The sequence below is a fragment of the Ipomoea triloba genome, chromosome 9 (assembly GCF_003576645.1).
Source record: "Ipomoea triloba cultivar NCNSP0323 chromosome 9, ASM357664v1".
Classification (NCBI taxonomy): domain Eukaryota; kingdom Viridiplantae; phylum Streptophyta; class Magnoliopsida; order Solanales; family Convolvulaceae; genus Ipomoea; species Ipomoea triloba.
In genome coordinates, this window is record NC_044924.1 from 15,588,908 (window position 1) to 15,595,209 (window position 6,302).

At 32.8% G+C, this 6,302-nt stretch overlaps 1 long non-coding RNA gene across 2 annotated transcripts; it reads left to right on the forward strand.

Annotated features, from left to right (window-relative positions):
• Nucleotides 1–1,922: 1,922 nt before the first annotated feature.
• Nucleotides 1,923–3,819, forward strand: LOC116028295. 2 transcript variants are annotated; one of them, XR_004100126.1, is made up of 3 exons: nt 1,923–2,111; nt 2,655–2,712; nt 3,588–3,819. It is a non-coding gene; the product is annotated as an uncharacterized LOC116028295 (long non-coding RNA). The 2 variants fall into 2 exon arrangements; XR_004100125.1 differs by lacking the exon at nt 3,588–3,819 and having other exon boundaries at nt 2,655–3,092.
• The last annotated feature ends 2,483 nt before the right edge of the window (nt 3,820–6,302 follow it).

Sequence of the window (6,302 nt, forward strand, 5' to 3'; positions counted from 1 at the left end):
CACTTTTGTATCTTCTTTATGCCAGCTTTTGGGGTCAGTTTCCCCTTTGTTGCTGCAGTGAATCCCTTAGTTTTCCCAGATTTCCCTTTAGGCTTTGCTGTGGCCAACATAGCAGTCTCCCCAACCTCCTCACTAAGCCTTTCTTCCTCTTATGCACACATGGTTATCAACTCATTGATAGTCCAGTTGTCTTGATGTGTGTTATAGGAAATCTTAAAGGGGATATAGTGTTGAGGGAGGGTGTTAAGTGCAAAATGCACAACAAAGGTATCCGTTAAAATTATTCCCAGCTTCTTCAATTGCGCTGCAATATCCCTGACTTGCATGATGTGTTTGCGCGTGCCCTTGACAGTGGAAAGACGAAGACCAACAAACTTCATGATTAGAGTACTTGCCAAAGCTTTATTTGATGTAGCATATTTGTCATCAATAGCTTTGAACAAGGGTTCGACTTTATCAAAATGGTCAACTGAGCCACGAATACTTCTTGGAATTCGTGTCTTAATGAAATACACACACAACCGATTGGACTTGGTCCATTGTGCGTGAAATTTCTTTTCATCCTCAGTGCTATCATCAGTGATAGGAGGAGGCTCTTTATTTTGAATAGCGAAATCCATCTCTATCAACCCTAAGTGTAGGAGAACAGCGTCTTTCCACTCTTGGTGATTTTCATCGCTTAGCATAGGAACGTCAATCATTATTGTGTTTTGAGTTGGGATTTGAGTAGGTTCTGTAAAGAATAACAAATGCTTAGTTAGAAATTTCGAGGCTCAAAATAGAGAGAGTAACTGAAGTACATAATACTACCAATGTAAATTATGTAAAAGATAAATTTGTATGCCATAAAAATTGCCTGTGAGCTAAATTCTTACGCATAATGAATTTATCAAAACTGAATGGTGGAAACGGAATGGGTACGATTTGGGTATGGTTTTTCCACCCTTAATGACAAGCCTACCAAACTATATGCCGATACATAATTCCTGTGGACAAATTATGATCATAGTTTAGTATTTCATCCTAATTAACCCTGCAAATATAACAAAATTGCCTGTGGGCTAAATTTTGTCATATAACGCAGAGTTAATTACAAGGTTCTTACCTTATGTGATTAATAATACTTAATAAGTAATTTCAGTAAATTAAAGATGCTGTGGCTACTCTTTAATTGACCAAAATTAAATATATTGTGACACCCTGAAATTTAGTGACCATTATTGTTACAAAATAATTTTGGTTCGTCACTATTTTGTTACAAAATTTTAGCCAAAATTCTTCTAACCATTCATTTTCAGAAAAATTTCAGCTCAGCGCAGTCCGAAAGATTGATTCGGTAAAAATACTTCTCGAACTCCGTTTTAGTTGAAATTTTTATGGTAGAACCCTAACTTATAGTACTTGATATTCATAAAATATTTTGGTCATTTTGAGCTTCGAGTAAACACAGAAAATTATATTTTTGATCTTAGCTATGTGCTGTCCAGAATTCTTTTCTCTCTGGACCAGTTTTAGAAAACAATTTGAAAACTATACTTCTACCACTCGGATCGTTATGAAATTTTTTATGTAGGTTCTATACTTGATGAACTTCATATCTGAAAATTTTGATATTAAAATACCTTACCTAAATTTCCCAATAAATTTCGTAACCTTAGTCAATATTTTTAGCTCCTGTCAATCCTAACTTTCATTTGTCTATTCTTTGACTGATTAAACTGTCCATGTACATCCACCAGATCCTAATGCTATTCCTAATCATTTCTAATTATAATTATTATCCTAATAATTGTTATAATTATCATTACCACCTAATTACTAAATACACGTCATTCCATTCCTAATCCTCTCTTTATACTAATATATATACACGCATGTATTCCTAATATCTTACCCTAGTATGTATTTAAGCAAAGGAAAAAGAAACCCAATCAACTCCAAACTTTCTTCTCCCTCACTTAGCCGAATTGGTCTCTTTCCTATTCCATCTCTCTCTCCCTCGTCGATAGAAGCCAGTAGCGATGAATCAACAATAGCAGTTCGAATCTGCGAATTTGGACGGCAAATAAAATGGTTCTTTTTCCGACGGTGTAGTTGTCGACAGTTCGCAGGTGATGCTTTTTATTTTGATTTATTGAGAATGGTGAATTATTGTTGATGATTATGATTAGTGGTGAAACGAATTGAAAATAGCGAAACGTACTGGATGTTTAAGCTTATGATGAAATTGGATGAATATGAATTATTGATGGAGGATTAACATGATAATAATGTTCTGGATATTGACGTGAACGTGATGATATAATAGTGGAATGAGGTTGATTATTATAAAAAGGAGAAAATGGAGAGAGTTGATGAAAACAAAGAGGATCTTATTGTTGATTATGAAACTGTAATTGGTTTCGTATAAAATGAATTCAAAATTTTGATCATGTTGATAAGAGGCTATTATTGGGATGGTTAAGAGATGATAATTACAGTGATGATGGTGGGTATTGATTAGTTTATGATGATGCATATGGTGATGGAAATTATAAGTTCATGAAGATTTCATTTTCGGCAGTACATACTAGTAATTGTAATATTATAATAATAATATTATTATTATTAATAATAGTATTAGTAATAAGAATTAAGATTTGTTTGATCCACAGGTTCACTATCAAAGTGGCTAGGATCTTAAGTGTTGATTGAAATTATTGGACTTCAAGAGTAAGTTTTCGTGTTCACCAAAACCAGTTATTTGCCCCAATATATATAGTTGTGATATATAAATGTGGTTATGATATGATATTTAATTTATATGTAACAAAATTATGTGTTTTTATAAAAGTATGTGCATAATAATGTTCATGTGATCACAAGTACGTTGCATATTATGCGTGTGATTCTCAAATTATCGAGAATGAATTTTGACGGGTCAAACCCGTGTGTTGAGTAAAAGTGTGGCTTGGAAATTTTGGTGTTATATATATTAGTATGGTGAAATTGTATTAACACTGTTGTAGACTAAATATTTATTTTTGAGAAATTATGTGGAGAAAATGTGGAGAAATTATATATGTTAGAGAAAACTATTTTACTGGTGAAAATTGTATTTTTGTGGAGAAAGTATTTATTTGTGAAGAAATAATTTATTTTAGAAAACCATTCTTCTGTGGTGTTCAGTAAAGGTAATTACTGTTCACTTGGACTAATTACTACTCATTGGGCTTGGAATCCCATGAGGGTGTATCACATAAGTTATGATCCAGTTTCCAATTTTATAAGGGTGAGGTAGCCAAGAGTAGCTACTTGGATCATATACTACCCAGTGGCTTGGAATACTCTGGAGGTGTATGGAGGTGTACACATAGGTGTTGGTCCAGATTCTAAGTGGATTTGATGAGATTGTTAATTCTCCATTTATAAATATTAATTCTCTATACTATGAAAAGTGTGCCTCCACATATGTGTTTTGGAAAAGAAAAGAATATGAGATTTGAAAATAATAAAATTCAAGCCTATATTTTACGGGGTGAAGAGATTCTTACTTAGCTTATGCTAATTTTTGTCTACACTCTGTTTTGTATTAAATGATTTTACAGGTGAACATGAATAAAGATTCAAGTTGAGAATGAGTTAGTCTATCTTAAGAATAGACACCCTGGAAGATTTAGTATTTTGAGAATTACCCGGTTGTAAAATTTATTTTCATCTTGAGAATATTTGATGTTGTAAGTTTAGCCTTAGTGTTTGGGTATAGAAGAGATACCTGAGCGTGGCGATAACACCCGATTTCATTTGGTTAGTAAAAGCTTCCGCAATGATTTTAGTAAATTGTCAATTAAGAAAAAAAAATATTAATGAAAATTTGGTTATGAAAATTGGGGTGTTACATATATAATCACAATGGCAAGGGTATTTAGAACCTAATCAAACAAATTAAACCAAACATGATTAACAATCCTTAGGTATACTCCCAGGAAAGTTGGTTGGTGTTAAGGCGCCATTAAAAACAAACTCCTTAGACAGAGTAGCGTCGCAAGGGGACTAGTAGCAATATGGCTGAAGGCACTATGGCAGTTTCAGCCAGCAAGGCGTTTTAAGCCAGGGCCATAAAACTAGTGTTCCTCCCCAAGTAACTTCCCTAATTCAAGTGTTCTCATATTTGAAGTAAAATCGTTTGGTTGATCTAAGAATGTAGATTCACCTAAGGATAAGGCTTTAAAAAAGGGTAAAACTATGAAGAGTTTTATGTACTTTAAGTGTTTTGAAATCCTTTATAAAAGGATGAGCAGAGCATGAACTGAAAGAATGCATAATCTATTATTAAAAGGCACTAAATTCACCTAAAACGCACTATAACATGCATAATAAACATACAATTTAGTTCTAAGAGGCTCTAAATTCTTCCTTAAGAACATGCTTTTTTAAGGGCATAATTATAACAGTCAAACAATTATTGCAAATAAAGATACATAGCATGCTCAGATTATGCATATTATTAACTCATACTTCATAATTAAATTGCAATACTTAAGGAAATTTAATATAATTCTCAATATATTAAATTAAAATTCAAATCACAAATGTAAACTTAATATTTGCTCAAAATTGAATATAATTTAATAAAGAATTAAATTAAATAATTAAAGATAGAAGAAGTTCAAATATGATGTAGAAAAATACCTAAACAAGCCCAAGAATAAAATAGGCCCAATTTAAAGCAAGACTAAATGCTCTAAATAAACTAAATAAGCCCATTTTAATTGTTGACTAGGCTAGCGGAAATGGGCCTAACCAGAACATTAAGCATCAACTTTTTTTATAGGTATAATGGGCTTGGCCAAATTGGGCCAAACCCAAACCAATATAATTTCCCTTTATCATTGTTCTTCTACTTCAATTAGCCATAACCCAAGTATGCCAAATCCAGCCCAACAAATATGATCCAGCATATATCTCCTTAATAAATTAAAACCTAGCTGCCAAATACGGTTATGCATTCTATTTGCGCAGTCAGACAAAATTTAGAGGAAGAGAGACAGAGGCTATCGGATGAAAAAGAGAGAGAGACGCGGAGAAGCGCCGGAATGGAGGCTGACCGGAGTCAGCACGCCCGCGCCACCACCGTCACCGACGCTCGCCATAGCCGCTGCCGCTGGGAGGGGCCCACCTTCGTCGCCGGAAAACCAGCTGCGCCGCCACTGCTACCGTCCGTCGGCGTCGTTTGGTCGCAACATTGACCTCACCGATGTAGTCCATCCATGCCGCCGTTGCAATGTTGAATCCAAAATTATTGGCGAACAAGTAGTAGGTTTTATTTTATTTTTATTTCGAAATTTGTTTACTTATATTTTGAAAAAAAAAAATTTATAACATATTCCAATATATATATATATATATATATATATATTATGGAGAGATTTGTATATATAAAGTCAAAATATATATATGCATACAATGTCAAATCAATATATGGATATCTCAGGCATATATACATACAAATTAATCAACCAAGTAGAGGTTTCTTTTAATTTACTTTTTCAGAAATTTTTCACGTATATATTTAATCCAGTATGCATATTTTCATACAGAATCCAATATATATATATATAGTGAAAAGAACATATACGCAGTATATACATAATTTTCCAGAATTTATTATTTTATCCTAAGTAAATATACATATACGAAACCAATTATATATGTACATACTTGAAAAACAGCAAGCATAAATATATGTATGCACATAAAAGAACAATTATATTCAGATTTGCATACATATTCAAACAAATAACTAGGCAGAGATTATATTTTGCACTGATACCAACTGAACTGAAGTATATAAAACATAGGATCTAACCTCCAGCCATAACTTTAGATTGATGTAGATTGTGTAATCACGGGACTACTGCAACAGAGTAACAGCAATGTTTCTCTCACTTTCTCAACCCTTTCTTTGATGGTGTAGAGAATGAATGTTCAAGCAGTGAGAGAACCAAGGGTTCTTGTTTATACTAACCATATACCATCAATATGGTAATATATCCCTCCCCAATTATACTTCCAATCACCATTAGTATTTACCTTAATTAACATAAGCTGATATGAAAGTTATGCACCATATAATTATATTACCTTAATTATTATAATTACTACCTATATTATAATAATATAATATTGGTAAGTGTTACATGTGCAAATGCGCATACAAACTAATTAAAGGATAATTGAAGTTTCCAAGCAAAAATTAATTATGGTAGCAACTATGCATGTTTTATAGGAACAACTCAAATTGGGAAAAACTAAGGTTTAAG